The sequence below is a fragment of the Nomascus leucogenys genome, chromosome 13 (genome assembly GCF_006542625.1).
Source record: "Nomascus leucogenys isolate Asia chromosome 13, Asia_NLE_v1, whole genome shotgun sequence".
Classification (NCBI taxonomy): Eukaryota; Metazoa; Chordata; class Mammalia; order Primates; family Hylobatidae; genus Nomascus; species Nomascus leucogenys.
The window spans coordinates 10,038,804-10,058,138 of record NC_044393.1 but is presented as its reverse complement, the minus strand read 5'-3'; the positions used below and the strand labels follow the sequence as shown (position 1 = coordinate 10,058,138).

The 19,335-nt window shown below is 43.6% G+C and overlaps 1 protein-coding gene across 5 annotated transcripts in view; it reads right to left on the bottom strand.

Annotated features, from left to right (window-relative positions):
* BCAS1 (breast carcinoma amplified sequence 1) overlaps positions 1–7,711 on the bottom strand; it is a 126,100-nt gene extending 118,389 nt beyond the window's left edge. For all 5 annotated transcript variants that reach the window (XM_030825557.1, XM_030825564.1, XM_030825560.1 and 2 more), the window contains exon 1: positions 7,610–7,711. The gene's annotated coding sequence lies outside the window, so the exon portion shown is untranslated. The remainder of the gene's footprint in view (positions 1–7,609) is intronic.
* Positions 7,712–19,335: the final 11,624 nt, after the last annotated feature.

Sequence of the window (19,335 nt, the reverse complement as noted above, 5' to 3'; positions counted from 1 at the left end):
ATGTCTTAGTCAAGGATACACACAAACACATACGTTCATATATACACATGCGAGAATATATATACACAAAGTATCTCTATCTAAATTCAGCTTTTAACAAGTTTTAAAATTATTTTAACAGTAGGTTTAGAAGCTTTATTTTAAAGCTCTTACTATTTAATGTAAATTCAATCCTAACAGAGCTACTTTGAATCAACGCCTGAGGTTATGAAAAATCTTGGAGCTGGAAGATGCGTGGTGTATGGAAGTAGGAGAGAAGCTTTTTCTTCCCACAGAGTTGGAGTTCCATTACTCTGATCATTGCACACCCTAAGTAGCCTCTCGGCCACTTCAAGGTGAAGGGCCCTGAAAGAAGGAAAATCTAATGGCGTGTCTTTTTCAGTGATAACCTGGATTCAGATATTGTCACTTTCCACCAGCAGTTATAGTGCATGTGTTGTGAAATTGCTCCTGCCTGTCCATCAACCTTTTATAGAACAGGATTTAGCTGGGTGGGACAAAAGCAAAAGGTTACTGCCATCTATTGGCTGACGTCAATATTAGCAGAAATGAATTCAGCCTACAGGACTAGGTCCAAACAACTGGGAAGGCTGAAAGAAGCATTTTGATGTTTTGCAATGAAGCCTTCTGTTAACAATTGGCAACAAGATGGCAACTCCTTCAGTGCCCCAAAGGTCCTGGAACTCGTAATAATGATAACCATATATGACTTGTATGGAGAGCTTGCCGTGTGCCAGCCCAGTGCTGAAGCTCTATGTAGACATCAGTGTAGCACATAGGATAGGAATGTGGGCTCTGAAGTTTGGAATCCCTGAGCATCACTGAGCCTCACTGGGCCTCAGTTTCCTTATCAGTAAAAATCGGGATAATTATAGCCTCCGTCTCAAGGGGCTGGTATGAGAATCAAACCAGTGAATATAAGCAAAGTGCCCTGAACAGGGCCTGGCACATAACGAGCACTGCACAAGTGTCAGCGTGAATAGGACTCTCACCGGTATGATCTTTGCTCTTTGAAGCCAGTTTCTCCCACAGGTGCCTGGTAGTGAGACTCTACTGAGCAATCTGGCAATATTTCTGATTCCCGTGATCCTCTCACCAAAAAGTCAAGTTGGGGCCCTAGAATTTGTATTTTTAGCAAATGCCCCAGTGCTTCTCATGATCAGACACCAATAAAAAATACTGTGATGGTGACCATCTTCAAGGCTTTTCCAGGAAGGAGGATGCTCTAGGACACAGGACTCTTACGTTAAAATTGGAAAACCCTGGGCAAACCAGAATGACTTGGGCAGAGACTTTTTTTTAAATCCCCGTTTAATAGATGGGAAAACTGAGGCTCAAGGCAGTTCAGACAGAAATTCTTGTCTGTAATAGTTTTCTCCCATTTCCCAAAAAGGAGAAAAATAAATCAGATAGAGTTTTTCATGATAAACATACAATTGAAAGAGCTAGCTTTCATTTTTGAAAAAGAAAAAGTTTGAATGGGGTGTTAAAATGCCCTTTCTTTCATGAACTGATTAGATGAGTGTTTTGTCTTTATGACCTTATTTTACATTAAACATACTAAGCTATGGTGGGTGGAGAGGTGTTGTTTTTGAAATTACACTTGTGTTTGAGGGTTTGGCACCTTGCCACTGGGGGTTGATTATGGGGGTTCAGATGAGAAAGCCCCTTCACTTCCCCGCCTCCTGCCTGTGTCCTGGGGGCCCGTCCCCAGATTGGGCCGCACGTGAGAACCTCCCGCAGAGTTCTGAGATCTCCATGCCTAGGCCCCAGCCAGATGGATGACAGCAGATTCTCTGGGGTGGGGCTGGGCATCGGGGTACTTTCAAGATCTCTAGGCTGACAGCCCCTGTTTTGGATATTTCTGGGGTGAGTGAGCGAGTGTCTCCTGGGGTCAGAACTCTCCTGGCTGCTGCCTACCCTGACCTACACAACCAAACCCACGGATTCTCAGACTGAGGAATAGCTCAGGCTTCGGAGTCCACAGACCATCATCACCCAGGCACCTGAATACACTCACAACCCTTCTAGGGGCACTGCTTTGCTGGCACACTGTTTTGTCAGCTTGCAAATCAAGAGAACTGTCCTGGGCCTCCAGCTTCCCTTCCCCCAGAACTGGCGGGCAGGGCAGGCTTTCCAGCTGGTTATTCAGAAGCAAGCCCAGATGCCCCACCAGAGGTGGGTGGAGGCTGCCCTCCGGGGTCTCGCTCTCCTGTGTCTCTGGGGTTCCCCTCTCTCCTGTTGAGAACAAGAGCTCTGGAGTGAGACAGGCATGCATAAAATCCCACGATTGTGAGGCTTTGGGCAAAGCACTTGACCCTTCTGAAAGTATCTTTCTTGTGGAAAATGGCAGTATTCATAATGGTGACAATAATAAACACATTTAGAGTGTTTTCTCTGTGCTGAGCAGTTCTGATTTGCATATATTTGCCTCTCTTGGTCCTCTTGGTACTTTTATTTTCCCAGTTGTCTTACGAGAAACCGGAGCACAGAGAGGTTGAGGCATGTCCTGATACATCGTGGTATCGTGCGGAGGGGTAAATGTGATGGGAAAGTGCCTGGCAGGGTGCGCACCTAGGAGATGTTAGCGATATAGATGTCCCAAACTCAACTCATGATGGTTCGACTGACGATATTTCAACTTTATGATGAGTATCTATCTATCTATCTATCTATCATCTATCTATCATCTATCTATCTATCTATCTGTCTACTTTATCTCACATACACAGACTATATATATATAACATATTTACAATGTCTAGGGTATTTTATTTTGGTACCAATTTTCCAGGACTATATATCTATATTTCATATTTTGGATCTTGTCCTATTCCTTGATGACTTACATTGCTTGGCGAAACGTTTTCTCCTTGGAAATATGCTGTGTTTTGTTTCTCCCTCACTATAAGTGGAGTACAGTATTTCTGGAGTCAGGAGTGATTTGGAAATGCCCGCATGCAGTTTTGATTGTCACGGTTCAGCTTTGGGGCGTGTGCACGGGCATCCAGTGGGTAGAGGCTGGGGATGCTGCTACATACCCTGCAATGCCCAGGACCGCCCCCTTCCCCCAGTGAAGAATTGTCTGCTTTGCTGAGGGTCGCTAGTGCTGATATTGAGGGGCCCTGCTCTAGCGCCTGGACTTGGGGATTTTCTCCTCATGTTTGAGCCAGGTGTCACCTAGGGATCTGCATTTCTGAAAAGCACATGAGTAAATTCGTCCGTGGTGGTGAAATAGCGCAAGCCCTCTGCCTGGGCTCCCCTCTGGCTCATGCCAGCCATGGGCATAAGCCCTGGCTCCTTGTCTGAGAAGTGAGGGTGGAGGGAAAGACCATAATAGACTCCTTGCATGGGGCTCCTGTGAAGATTAGAAGGGTGTGGCCCATGCGTTGTATAACTGGGTGGCTGGTGCACAGCAGCTGAGGAATAGAGATAAGCTAAGCTGTTAGCATAAGCAGTAAATAAAATGGGCCATACATTAGCAGTAATAATACCTAATATTTCTGTAGCGCCTACCTTATGCCAACCATTGCTCTTAATGCTTCTCTGTGTTAACTCACCACTTCCTTATCAGAACCTGACGAGGCAGGTATTTTTATTGTCCCCATTTTACAGATGCAGAACCTGAGCCCAGGGAACTTAAGCTCCTCACTTAAGATCATGCTATGGATTGAAATGTGTCCTTCCAAAATTCGTATTGGATTCGTGTTGAAGCCCTAACGTGCAATATGACTGCATTTGGAAATATGGCCTCTAAGGAATCAAGGCTAAATAAAATCAGAAGGGTGGACCTTGATCTGATAGAATTAGTGTCATTATAAAAAGAGACACCGAAGAGCTCTCTCCTCTCTCTCTCTCAACTGTGTGAGGACACAGCAAGAAGGCAGCTGTTGGCTAGCCAGGAAGAGTGGTCTCACCAGAAATGCATCAGCCAGAACCTTGATCTTGGACTTCCAGCCTCCCGAACTATGAGAAAACAAATGACTGTTGTTTAAGCCACCTAGTCTATGGTATTTTGGTTACCGCAGCCCAAGCTGACTAATACAGATCATCTAGTAAGTGGGAGAATCAGGACTTAACTCTCACAAACTCAAGTTCAGAGTTTAGACTCTTAACTTTCTATTTTCTTACTTTCTACTGTCTCTTCTGCTGTATAATTGATGTTATAATTTTATGAAATATTTATATGTAATATAATAGACATGGAATAGAAAATATTTCTTGCATACTCATTCCTACAATGAGAAAATTATAACTAGGCAAGGAATATATATGGTACAATCTAAAGTGAGGATTAGGCCGGGCGCTGTGTCTCATGCCTGTAATCCCAGCGCTTTGGGAGGCTGAGGTGGGTGGATCTCTTGAGGTCAGGAGTTCAAGACCATCCTGGCCAACATGGCGCAACCCTGTCTCTACTAAAAATACAAAAATTAGCCAGATGTGGAGACACAATGCCTGTAATCCCAGCTACTCGGGAGACTGAGGCAGGCAATCGCTTGAACCCAGGAGGCGGAGGTTGCAGTGAGCTGAGATCGCACCACTGCACTCCAGCCTGAGCGACAGAACGAGACTCTGTCTCAATAAGTAAATAAATAGATAAAATAAAGTGAGGATTGAACAGTTGAAGGGTCATTGATAATCACTGTAAGGATTTAGCACCAGGGCTTGGCAGTACTCAGGTGAGTAAATGCTAGTTATTGCTAATATTATTCATTTATCTTATTGTTATAATTGAGTTAGCTCTGTGTTCTGATCCATGAGTGAATTGGCCTCCTGAAAGCTGCCCTCAAATCCCTCCTCTTTTACACAGTGATTGATGGTCCATGTCGCCTCCTTGTAGTTACAGATTAACAATAGGCCCTCCTCCTGGAAACAGGCCAAATGCCAAACCCCATGCAAGCTGGCCTGGAGAAAGCACTTCTGAAACTTCATCACCAGCAGGCAGCTAAATGACTGTTGAATGGAAGGGGGTGGTTTTGAAGGGTGGAATGGTGACAGAATTAGTCACCAAGTAAACAAGCAACACCTTCGATCAATGCAATGGAATGTAGGTAACCCAGGGGCCCTCCTCACCACTCAGCTGAGGGTGATGCCAACATGGCCAGGCTGGCACACCCAGCAGAACCAGCCCTCTGCCCCTAGCGTCAGTAAAGACCTTGCAGGAGGAAAGAACAGACCTGCTTTGCCTGCCCCACAGTCCTGCACCTCCGTATGTGTCCCTGCACAGTGCTAAGAACACGGTAGCTATTATCAGGAGTGCCATGTACAGTGCTACAGATTGCCTCCTGCACAAGGGGACACAGGGAACTGAAATCCGTCCTCACTGAACTGCCCAAGGCTTGATTCCTGGTATGGGACTTTGTGGGTCCAGGGGCAGGGGTGCCTTTATCGAAATCACCTTGGGTGTTTTAAGGCTGCTTGGTGATTGATGTTTTGCTTTTGGAGTACTTAATTATGTTTGCACAAACGGATGTTAATCCTAAAAATCTTAGAGCTTGCTCTCATAGTCTTATTATTGCACCAAACATTTTTAAGTGTGTGATAATCGCAGGTAGTGTTAATTGGAGGCTTACTATGTGCCAGGCAGCACCAGGGTGAGCATAGCAGGGCACAAAATGTAGGAAGGCAACCATCTCTGGTGCACCTCCCTGCATTTTATCCCCCAGGTGCTCACTGGCTTCGCCCTTGCCCTGACCCTGGTGCCAGGCACTTCACACACACTGTCTCCTTTTCCCTTGCAGAATCCCCTTATTCCCTGATTGCACAGATAAAGAAGCCAAGGCTGAGCAATGCCATCCCCTCATCTCACCAATGTCACCTTCATGAGGGTGGGCACCTCGCTTGTCCTACCTGCCCAAGAGTAGCAGTTAGAAAGCTACGGAGAGGCACACCTGGGGTTTGAACCTAGATCCACGTGACTCAGGCACTCAAATCCTGAACTGCTTCATGGCAGGGCAATTGGCTTGAAGAGAAACTGCAGACACAGAGACAATCAACTCACATCTAATACTTGAGCAGGACAGATGCGCCTGCGTGGTGCAAAGGTACCCCCGCCCCCAACCCAAAGCCTTTTTCAATTCCTTTCCATCCACATCTCATATCAAAGTAAAGCAGGCAGAATCCATGGGCTTTAACGGGCCCATTGCTTTTCCCAAAGCCCATGACTTTTTCCTAAAAACAAAACCCTTCTGGGTTCCAGAACTCTTTGGAAAAAAAGAATCTTCTGTGATTTGGGACACTGGTTTGTTCCCCCACCCTCGCTTAAATGAAAAGCTACTTTAGCATGCCCCACCCTGTCTGTTGTCTTCATTTAGGAGGAAGCACCCTCTACATACCCTGAGTATATACACCCAGGGCCTGAAGACGCTGTGATCAGCTCAGGATCCCCAGGAGGCTGAGGTGGATCAGGCCCTGGACTTGGGGGGAACAATGTAAGGGACACCAAAAAGCTCAGTCATGGAGATGAATAGTATTTTAACATGAAATTTATGAAAATCAAAATTAACGCTATTCCTGATCTTATCTTTCCCTAACATGTTCATAGTTTGTTCATCATGGGTGTCTTGCCATTAATTCTGACTTTAAAAATGTTGTGTTAACATACTGTTTATCTCCATGACTGAGTTTTTTGGCATCCCTTAAATTTCGTGCCCAAGGTGAGAGTCTCACTGGCTGCACCCTCATCCCAGGCCGGTCTGGCCTCCAGTTCCACAGCGTCCTTTCCATGAGATCTTGGAACCAGATGGAGCTCCCTCTTCACCCAGCCTCATGTTCCTAGTTGTAAAATGGAGATGATGGTAACAGCAAAAACAAGAACCACAGCTAAGAGTTACGAAGTGCACAGGTATTTACGGGCGGTAGAGTCCTCTCAGCCCTTTGATCTCAGTACTGTTATTAGGTTCACTTTACGGATGAGGAAACTGAGGCCCAGAGGGCTGAAGGAACCTGCTCCAGGGCACCCAGCCAGCCCAGGGTGGAGCTGGGGCTGGCATCTGGCGGTGTGGCTCCAGCTCACCCACATTCTAATTGCAATGACTCTTCCAGGCAGGGAACTGGTTCAGAGGGAGATGTAAACAGCAGGGGTCCTGCAGCCGGGATTTGAATCAGCAGCTGCCTCACAGGGTGGTCTTGAGCGTTAAATAAGATTCACAAAAGGCACTTCACAAGTCCTTTTTCTTGTCTCCCCACTTCTTTAGGCAATGCCTAAGGTGAAGGCTCAGATTCCACTCGGCTATGGGGGATTCTTGCCCTGACGGATCCCCAAATCACACAGCCTATCCTTCCTTCCAGTGACTTCTCCCCAAGTCCTGTGCTTGAAATGACTCTCAATGGTTCCACCAAATAGGAGCTATTTATGTGGCTATGCGCCTGACACTGACCACATTGTCATTTGCTCCTTGTAAAACTAAAAACTTTGAGATGAGTGCTATCTTTGGGTTCATTTCACAGATAGTGAAACTGAGGCTTATACACATCCAAGGCCACACAGTGAACAGAAGGCAGAGCTGGGATCAAACTTGACCCTCTCTGACCCCTGGCCTCTATATGACACCGTCTACCACAAACAGCAAACCCTCCAGCCATGCCTAAAGGATCTGAAAGCAGTTACCTGCTGAGCCCCTGTGGGAGTATCTTCAGTCTCCTCGTGTCACCCGGAGCTGCTCCTGCACAGGGTCCTGGGTCTCCAGTGTGTGCTGCCCAGTGCCTGGCTGTCGGTGGAGCTCTGCTCCCTACACTCTGCTTCCTTGTGCAGAGCCTGCTGGCTGAATACACAGAGCAGGGCAAACACAAGCCTGGGTGGAGTCCTCCCTTCTCCCCCGACCGTCCTGCAGAAACAGGTTCTCTTCCTGATGTGGGGCTGCCCTCCCAACTCCAATAAAAACTGAGCACCTGACTCCTCTCGCATTAATGCCTCCCTGGCACCCCAAGTATTCTACCCAGTGCCCCTCACCCACTGAGGCTGCCGGGTTGACCTGGGTAGGCAGTTTCCTTCCCCAGGAACTGTAGGTCATGGTCAGAGCAGGGAAAACACGTTCTGTGAGATTTTGCAGTTCTGTCTGCCTTTTACCTTCATTTACTTCAGAACACCACCTCCACCACCACCCAACCACCTAATTGGAAGGAAATAGCTTCTCATCCACTCAACTACCCCTAGTCACGTAAACCTTATTCCCAAAGGGGTTTGGACACCAGAAATCAGGTAACCTAAGGGTGGTTTATTGCTCTGGAGACATACCATGATGTTGTAAAGGGCATTCTTTTTCTTTGCAGGCCAGAAATTTGACAGGCTGTGCAATTTATTTAATTCAAGCAAGGATGTTGTTTAAAGTGTCTTACAAGGACATATACAATAGATTATGAGAGCAGGAAATAACATATAACAAAAGAAGATTGAAGAACAAAATCTGGAACATCAAATGAGAACAGGATCAAAAATAAATGCGAAAATAAACAGGATCGAAAATAAATGTTGATTTACAGACTTGCTATGACGGGTTTGCAGATATGGCTTTGAGCTTCCTAACAGCCAATGCAAGAAAGGAAACATGATAAATTACACTACTTAGTGCTCTGGAGAAGACATTCAAGAGAATTGTAACCAATAATTATTGTGGTTTTATTCAACAATATACTCACCTTAACCCCTATCATGAATACTTGTCGAGCACCAGGCTATATATATAAGTCGGAGTTTACAGAGGTGAGTAAAAGATGCTGAGTCTCTACCCTTCATGCACTCAGTGTCATTGGACATAGAATCCTGTAAATATAAACATAGAATTACAGGGTGTGATTCTCATTATAAAAGAAAAGCCCAGGCAGCTAAGGGAGGGAAATAGAGAGAGCTGGGGAAGGCCTCTTTCAGAAATCAACATTTAAGAAAAAAAATACTATTTAAATAAATGCTGAATACACAACCAGGCACACCGTAATTAGGGTTGTAAAGTCGATTCCAGCTGAGCACTGTACATGTCAATCTGGAATGTAGTAAACCCAATTATTAAGCAGCTGCCATGCACATGCTGTGTGCTGACCCAAACCTGGAGGCTCAGGAGCTTGAGCTCTGGCCCTGGGTTGAGACAGACAAGGGCTCGGATCTTGATTCTTACTGATCGGCCGTGGGATTATGAGCAAGCTACTGTACTTCCCTAAGTCTCTGTCAGCCGCCTCGGCTGTGTGCTCCTTTGTGTTTATTTTGCATCTATTCTTGTATCCCCAACTCCTAGCACCGTGCAAAACGAGGATGGGGATCCCTCTATGATAGAGTAGGTACTCTGCAACTCCTGGCTGATTGGACTTGTTCAGTCTTTTTTTTTTTTTTGAGACAGAGTCTTGCTCTGTCACCTAGACTGGAGTACAGTGGTGTTATCTTGGCTCACTGCAACCTCTGCCTCCCAGGTTCAAGCAATTTTCTTGCCTCAGCCTCCCAAGTAGCTGGGACTACAGGTGTGCGCCATCATGCCTGGCTAATTTTTGTATTTTTAGTAGAGGTGGGATTTCTCCACGTTGGCCAGGCTGGTCTGGAAGTCCTGACCTCAAGTGATCCACCCGCCTCAGTCTCCCAAAGTGCTGGGATTATAGGCATGAGCTGACACTCCCCGTCATCTTGCTCTCTTTTAAATTATACATGGCAGCACTTGCCATTTGGATGGCATGTTAGTCTTTGCAAAGCCTTTTGTGTTTATCCGTCCATTTCATTTATGTCCACAGTGAAATTAGGATCTTTTGCTCCCATTTTACAGAAGAAAAACATAAGGTTTAGGGATATGAGCGATTTAGGAGATTAAGAAAAATCATTCAGGTGGGGCACTCAGCAGCGTGTCTGGCAAACTGTAGACCATCACCAAGCATCAGCTGGTGTAGTCAGGAGTGGTGATGAAGGCAGGACCAGCTATATAATTTGCTGAACCCAGTGCAAAACAAAAACGATGAGACCTTTGTTCTAAAAGCAGGGAAAAGTACCATTAAAGGTATGAAACATAAAGCTGTTTTCTCTCCTTCCTGGTCTCTTTCTCTACTTGTCATTTTTTTACTTATTATTCGAAGTCATTCTAAGGAAAGAAAAAATAAAAATGTAAGTGATCAGCATGAGTTTTCCATCCATCTTTAGATCATGCCATGCTGGTTTGAAATGCAATGAACTCGAGGGCAGAATCACCAAAATCACACGACTTGTATTTTGTAGTTTATTATGGGGTCTATGTAGTCTGTTCTCACTAAAACAGTGTAAACGCTGCATAGAAGTCATCATTCAACTGTTTTTACTCCACCTCTGGACGCTCACCCATTCTACCAATGCTTTCTGTCTTCAGTTTATTGATGAATAAGGAAAAATCAAAAGAAAAAGAAACTCTAAGCTGCCCTATATTTCTGTCTTGCTATGTTACCATTTTCAGCACAAGCGGTTGGCCCTTACAGGGAGGTAACCTGGGTAAGAAAGGCTAGGATAGGATTCTTTTGTTGTTTGTGTTTCTTGGAATGTGCTGCCTTTTTTTCTGTATTGAAGATAATTTCTGATTTGCGTGGAAAGCCTGGACTCTCAGGGGTGTCAGTGCCCCCCCCATACTCAATTGCAGCTGTAACACACATGCGTTTTACTTGCTTTGAGGCTTGCTGAACAGTCATGAACCCACTGGCATTCTCTGCTCATGGGCATCATGGATGTTATATGTGAACCGGCGGCAATGAACAGTAAATTTGCATATTGCTTGTATCTCATGGCTATGCTTCATTGTCTCATCAGATTTTACTTACTCAACCTAAGTTCAAAGATAACACTACAACTGACCCTTGAACCACAAGGGTTTGAACTGCACGAGTCCACTTAGACATGGATTTTTTCCTCCTCTTCTGCCACCCCAGAGACAACAGGACCAACCCCTCTTCTTCCTCCTCTTCCTCAGCCTATGCAATGTGAAGATGACAAGGAAGAAGACCTTTATGATGATCCACGTCTACTTAATGAATAGTAAATATATTTTCTCTTCCTTATGATGTTTCTTAGAATGTGTTGTCTTTTTAATGTTCTTAATAACATTTTCTTTTCTCTAGCTTACTTTATTGTAAGAATGCAGTATACAAATGTAATACATATAACATAGAAAACATGTTTATGTTATTAGTAAGGATTCTGGTCAACAGTAGCCTATGAGTAGTTAAGTTTCTGCAAAGTCAAAAGGTATACTTGTATTTTCAACTGCACAGGATTGACACCCCTAATCCCCGTGATGTTCAAGGGTCAGCTGTGTTAAGATTTTCAATATGGCAACCGCAGAGCAATAAACCAAGCTCAGGGCCCTGGGTGGAGGTAGCAACAGGTCTTCAAAAGTGCAAACTTCTTGGTGGAAAAATTTACTTCCCGGTGTCGACAAAGCAGGGAGTTCACTAAGAGTAAAGTTTCTCCTTGCTACACAGACTTCAGGTGGTGCTCACCAGCACACTCCCGACTTGGTTTGCCTCTTAATCTTCTCTCTTTACCATCTCCACCCCTCTTCAAATATTGACAAGCACATGTGGCTGTCATCTCCTGTTATCAAACTGCTTTCCTGAAAATCTGGGTAGAGCTGGTTGTTGAATCTAAAAGAGTCATTGGAAAACTGAAATCGGAAATCTCCCCAGGACCCTCTTTCTGACCTGCCCCTGCCTCTCTGCATATATTCCGTCCTCCACCCAGGCTTCTCGCTCATGCTAAGCCATGTTGGCTGTGTTTTTGATCATGAACCAGAGGAAGGCATGACCCAGACATTATAGTGTGGTCCTGCACCCATGGCCTGTCAGTGACAGCTGGTCTCCTGCCAGTCAGGATGCCGACCCTGCTCCAGCTGAGACAGGAAATCTGACAGGCACCTTTGTCTTTTTGTATGCCACCCATCACTTGGCATTTTTCAGATTACTTTCTTGTGCTTTATCTGATATGCTCCTTACTATAATCCTATGACATAAGAAGTATCTATTTGCCTGAGGAGGAAACAGGTTCAATGAAGACCGATGTCTTATGCTAAATTAAGCCATGGGCTAACACCGGGGGCAGATCTCTCAAGGCTAAACTCAGGGTCAGTCTTGGTTAGGAACCCAGGGTCTGGCATCACTCAGCCTGAGACAGAATTTTGGTTTCACAGTGGATTCGCTGTGTGACCTTGGGCAGGTTGCTTGCCCTTTCTGTGCTTTGGTTTTATGATCTAAAAATGGTTCTATTGGCAGCACCCAAGTTATAGAGTTGGTGTGGGAATTAAATGAGATAATTCACAGAAAATGCTTAGCACAGTGCCTGGCACACCGTACGCTTAATAAAATGACACAGTCACTAAGGATAGGGTTGGGATTTAAACACATAGCATCTGACCTCAGGACCTGCACTCTTAACAACTAAATTTACACATGCATATGTAATATATATGCACACAGATGCATGAACATATCAACATAATTAACGGAAAATAAAAAATAGTAACAAAACTCACAAATAATCTAGAAACCGCATGCAAACTGCATTGAATGTAGATTACTTGACCATGTGTCTCTGTTTCAAATCTCTGATTCTTTAGGTCATATTTTAAAACTTATGCAACATTTTGAGAACGACGTTGGATGCTTTCTCATGGAGAATGCATCCAGTGTAGTGCATGGAGAGAGTTTAATCCTCCTAATCTCGTTGAAGTATGAGACTATCATGCAATAAACAGAACACAGTTTTGTATTCACCTCTATCCCTGCCCCTGGAGATAGGATGGGGATTTACTGTTGTCATCGGCAAAGACCACATCTGCCATTTCCCCTAATTCAAACCATGTTTTGCATCATGATATGCTGTTTACTGACTTCTGTGAGGGGGCCAATGATGAGCACAGTGGTTAAGAGAAGACCTTGGAATTACACCCCAGTTTGAACTCTGGCTTATACTTCTGTGTTGTGCAAAATCAAGCATGTGCAAAATCAAGTAGTACAAAATCTTCTTACTCTAAAATAGAAACAAGAACGTCTCTCTTGAGGATTGTTTTGAAGATAAAATGGAATGAGGAATGAAAACACCAAGCCCAGATGCTGACAGACACTAAGGGCTCAACCAGCAATACCTGTTATTACTGTAATTGGCTATCACTGAGTCTACAGAGATGTGTATGACCATGATGAACCCATATATTCAGAGAGATTAATTTTTGTCACCACTATAGGGCACCCCTCTTTTTTTTGGGATGGAGTCTTGCTCTGTCACCAGACTGGAGTGCGGCGGCACGATCTCGGCTCACTGCAACCTCTACTTCCCGGGTTCAAGTGATTCTCCTGCCTCAGCCTCCCGAGTAGCTGGGACCACAGGTGTGTACCACCATGCTCAGCTAATTTTTGTATTTTTAGTAAAGATGGGGTTTCACCATGTTGGCTAGGATGGTCTTGATCTCTCGACCTCGGGGCACCCTTCTTTTATTGCAAAAATTGTGTCTTATTTATATTTGTAACCTAAGTGCCTACCTGAATGCCAGCCCAATGTCAATGTTGCCTCAATGGCTCATGGCATGTTGAATACAATATGGTACCTGCCATATCAGTCTTAGGTTTAGATCTCACTTCTGCTTCAGCTATGCCATAAGAATGTGGGCAAATTCCTTAAACTCCCTGGAACTGTTTTCTCACTGCCAAATAGGGATGGGATGTTTAATGTACGGGAAATGTCTAGCACACAGCCTGGTATATAACTTGTGATGTACAGCAGCAGAAGATAGCTGTGGTTTTTCATCATTATTAGTATTATTGAAGGATAAAAAAAGTAATATAGAAAGGAAGAAGCCAAGGGTGGTGGTTGAGGCACAGCAAGGTCTCCCCACCTCTGCACTACTGCCATGTGGGGCTGGATCCTTCGGTGCTGTAGGGTCTGTCCTGTGCATCGTAGGGTGTTTTGAGCATTCCTGGTCTCTACCCATAGGTGCCAGGAGCATGTCTCCAGTTGCCATAAGAAAAGATGTCTCTGGGCATCGCCAAATGACTCCTAGGGGGCAAAACCTCCCCTGTTGAGAACCACTGGGGTAGAAGGATGGGTGAAAGTTTGGTAGCCACTTTGCAGGGGGTGTACTGCCTCTGGAAAGCTGAAAATTGGCAAGGATAGGAGGCTTGGAGTGTGGATGACAGAAATTCCAGAGAGAGAAAAGAGGCAGGGAAACACATCATAAGCTCTAGGGTCAGCAGGTGCCCAGTGGCTGGACTATAGGATATTATTGCAATACTTAGTATTATTTTTATTGAGAATAAGGCTATGAATATGGCCAGGGAAAGAGCTTGGATATCACGCTAGGGGTCTGGGCTTTATCCTGAAGGGTCATCAAATATACTGACACTGTGAGGAATTTGGGGTAGTGTTGCTTGGTAAAATAATGAAATTATGACACAGCTATAGCATGGATGAACCCTGAAGACACTATGCTAAGTGAAATGAATCGGACGCAAAAAGAAAAATATTGTATAATTCTACTTATGTGAGAAGAGTTAAATTCATAGAGAAAGAAAATAGAATGTTGGTTGTCAGGGGCTGACAGAAGGGGAATGGGAACTTACTGTTTAACAGGTACAGAGTTTAGTTTGGGAAGATGAAAAGATTCTGGAAATGGATAATAGTGGTAGTTGCACAGTATTTAGAATGTGCCTAATACCACTAAAACATACATTTAAAATGATTAAAGAGATAAATTTTATGCTTCTTATATTCTATCACAATAAAAAATACAAGAAGTCCAGTTAAATTTGAATTTCAGATTCAACAATAAATAATTTTTTTACTCTAAGTCTGTCCCAAATACTGCATAAGCATAGCATAAGTATGTTTCATGTACAATATTGGACATACTTATACAAAAACAATTATTCATTATTGTTGAAATTCAAATATACTTGAAATTCAAATTTAACTGGGTGTGCTGTACTTGTATTTGCTAAATCTGGCATCCCTAAGTTGGGGACATTGCTGAGGATGGGCTAGAGGGAAGGGAATGGTGGCAGGCAAGCCACAGAGGATGCATTTAGCCACAAGTAGCAGGAAACGTGATGGACAGCAGCTTAGACCAAAAGAGCATTTCTGGTTTAATTAACAGGAAATCCACAGGAAGGTGCTTCCGGGGCTGGTGCAGCCGCTCAACAGTGTCTTTGAAACACAGGTTCTGATTTTCTCCTCTGCCAGACTCAGGTATTCATCTCATCAAAGCAAGAAGACCACCTCAGCTCTAGACACCACAGTCGCCCCCTAACTTCTGCTGCACGGAGCAGGGATAGACACAAAAGACCTTTCCTTCCCAGATGTTGTTGAAAAAAAAAAAAAAAGAAAGAAAAGAAAAAATAGAAACTTTTTTTTTTTTTCTTCTGGGAGAAAAAGCTTTTGAGAAGGCCTCAGACAGAGTAATTGACTTCTCTTCATGCCTCACCTGTCAGAACTGGATCTCACCACTCCCATTCATAAACCAGTCCCTGCAAAGGATAGTAGGATTGCTGTAATTGGCTTAGGACAGGAGTCAACAAACTTTTTCTGGAAAGATCCAGATAGCAAATATTTTAGGCTTTGTGGGCCACATCGTCTCTGTTTCACACTACAATTCCGCCATTGTAGTGTGAAAGCAGTCAAAGGCAAAGTTTAAATGGATGTGGCTGTGTTTCAATAAAACTTTATTTAAAAAAGTACAGGTGGTGACATAACAACTAAACTCTAAGAGTCTGGACAGAAGCCAGGCAGAGAAAGCTGTGGAAAGAACATTGAACTTGGAGTCAGTCCCACCCACCTGGGTCTGAACTCTTGGCTTTGCCTTGTGTCCTTAGGTAACCTACTTCTCTCTGAGCTTCAGATTCTTCAGCTGCAAAATGGGGATAATAATATTTACCTACTAAGGTTCTTGCGGGGGAAGTAGGCAATGGAAGTGAGTGTAAGGAGGGAAGAGTAGAAGGAGTCCAACAATAATCTGAGTTTTCTGAGCTCAAGAATGTCAATACAGGCAGGGCACAGTGACTCACACCTGTAATCCCAGCTGAGGCGGGCAGATTACCTGAGGTCAAGAGTTCGAGACCAGCCTGGTCAACATGGTGAAACCCTGTATCTACTAAATATACAAAAATTAGCCGGGCGTGGTGGCACACGCCTGTAATCCCAGCTACTTGGGAGGCTGAGGCAGGAAAATTGCTTGAGCCTGGGAGGCAGAGGTTGCAGTGAGCCGAGATTGTGCCATTGCACTCCAGCCTGGCCGACAGAGTGAGACTCTGTCTCAAAAAAAAAAAGGAGTGACAATACAATTTCCAAATCCCTAACTATTAACAGTGCTTACATCTGGGGAGAGACTGAGGGTGGATCAGGTGGGGAAAAGAGGAGGAGGGGACTTTCTATTTCAATTTTATAAACTTTGGTATTGTTTGAAGTTTTAAATATGTAAACATGATTTAATTTTTGTAATTAAAATACATTCTATATATCACCTCCTACCCATTAAGGTTGTCTACTAGCAAAAAACCAAAACACACAAACAACCACAACCAGAAAAGTGTTGGTGAGGATGTGGAGATACTGGAACACTTGTGGACTATTGGGACGAATATAAAATGGTGCAGCCACTATGGAAAATAGTATAGAAGTTCCCCCCAAAAATTAAAACTAGAATTACCATATGACCTAGCAATTTCATTTCGGGGCATGCACTCAAAAGAATTGAAAGAAGGAATATTCACAACAGCCTAAATGTAGAAACAACCCAAGTGCTCATCACAGATGGAGAGATAAGCAAAATGTGGTTTATCCATACAACAGAATATTATTTAGTCTTAAAAAGGAAGACCATTCTGATACATGCTACAACATGGATTAACCTTGGGGACATTATTCTAAGTGACATAAACCAATCAATCACAAAAAGACAAGTACTGTATGGTTCCACTTCTATGAGGTAACTAGAGTATTCAAATTCATAGAGACGGGAAGTAGAATGGTGGCTGCCAGGAGCTGGGGGGAGGGGAGAATGGGGAGTTGTTTAATGGGGACAGAGCTTCAGTTTTGCAGGAAAAAATTAATTCTAGAGATGGATGGTGGTGATGGTTGCACAACAATGTGAATGTACTTAACACTACTGGACTGTACATTTAAATGGTTAAGGTGGTAAATTTAATGTTATGTGTTTCTTAACACACACAGTTTTAAAAAATTCTATGTGGATATCATAGCTGAATAAAAAGTTTTTAAAAGCTTATATTCCTGTAGTGACTTAGAAGGTCATCTAGGAGACTGGTAATAGTTGGTTGCTTACAGGGAGGAGAACTGGATGAACTGGGTGGGGATGGAAGGGAGAATTTTCCTGTGTACTCTTTCACCTAGTTTGAACTTTTTGCATGAACATTTTGTATTTTTATCTTTTCTAATATGTAGTAATCTTTAAAATAGTTTAAAAATTATTTTAAAAATAAAATAAACATGTTAAATTAAAAAAAAAACCCACACAAACAAGCAAGCAAGCAGGTAGTGGTCCAGGTTTGGTCTAAAAGCTATAGTTGCCAATCCCTGGAATAGAGAGAAACAGACCTACACATACACCGTCAATTTATTTTTGACCACATTACAAAGGTAACCCAATGCAGAAAACGATTGTCTTTCAACACAAGGTACTGGAGCAGCTGGTCATCCATTTGTAAAAAAGAAAAAGAAAATAAAAAGAACTTTGACTACTAGCTTGCACCATATATAAAACTTAAGTAGAAATAGATAATAAATATTTTAGGTTTTGTGGGACATATGATCTTCCTTTCAACTATTTAACACTGCCATTTTAGAGCAATAACATCCATAGACCATGCATAAACAAATGGGTGTAGCTATGTTCCAATAAAACTTTATTTACAAAAACAGGTGACAATTGTATCTGGCCTATGGATCATCATTTGCTACCTTAGGCTTAGACTCATGGTTTTCAGCACTGGCTGTATGTTAATATCAATCAGGGAGCTTTAAAACATCTAAATCCCCATCTTTGAAGGTGGGGCCTGAGGATAGGTAGTTTTAATAATGTAGGTGATCCCAAAGTGTAAGTCAGGGTTAAAGGTCACTCATTTAAACAAATATGGTTTCTCTCTGAGGGTGAACATATTGCCAAAGAAGCAAAAACAGGGTTTTTATCTTTTAGCAGATAACTGGGAATGGGAAATAGCTGATGGCCACCGACAGTGTCTACTCCATGGGCGACTGGGTTAAGAGGCAGTTAATTCATTCCATAGATGTTCCTGGAGCACCTGCTATTAGCTGGACTCGGTAGGTAACTGGGCACAGTCCATGTCCTCAAAGAGAGGGATACAGTCAAGTCAACAAGCAACTATAATGCGATGTGACCCTGATAGGAGGGGAGAAGAAAGTAAGAGAAAGGAATTGGGGAACAGAGGAAACAATAAAGACATAATTTGGAAGCAGAACTGATAAGGTGTGCTCAGGGGAGAGGAAGAGTTTATGAGATTTCTACCATGGACAGCCAGGTAAACATGTAGCCAGACTTCATCTTTCTGTAAAATGGGGAACACCATAGAATCTACCACGTGTCATTGTTGTGATGGTTAAATTAGTTAATATATGCAAAACACTTAGAACAGTCTTAACGGATCTTTTTTTATTTTATTTTTTTGAGACGGAGTCTTGCTCTGTCGTCCAGACTAGAGTGCAGTGGTGCGATCCCGGCTCACCGCAACCTCTACCTCCCGGGTTCAAGCAATTCTCCTGCCTCAGCCTCCCTAGTAGCTAGGATTACAGGTGCCTGCCACCGCCCTGGGCTAATTTTTGTACTTTTAGTAGAGACGGGGTTTCATCATCTTGGCCAGGCTGGTCTCGAACTCCTGACCTTGTGATCCACTCACCTCGGCCTCCCAAAGTGCTGTTACCAGATATTTTTTATTAGAGGTGGCTCACTTTTATGTTTCTAACACTTTTTGAAGATAGAATCCCAGTCACTTTCGGTTCTGGGTTTGGAAAGAAAGGGATCCCAGGAGCTCCTAAATGACAGAGGAAGGAGATATTGACCTCACGGGTCCTAGTCTAGATCTGGGGACACACCAAATGGTTAGAGCTCAGACAGGGTGAGAGTCACCTAATCTAACATCTGATTTTGTGAGACCTGGCTCCAATGCTGGCTTCACTGTGAAGTTCACCCAACCCCATGCTGGGTCAGAATTCACAGAGAGGTAACACCAATGCCAGGGGTGGGGGAGTTACAGGCTTCCCTGGTAAACTCTCTATTCATGGAGGGGGATGAGGAAGGCAATATATTTTCTGCCATTTTTCTGCCTTGTTTCAAGACATCATTATGAAAAATGTAGGGTAAAATGAAATTGTATAGATATTGC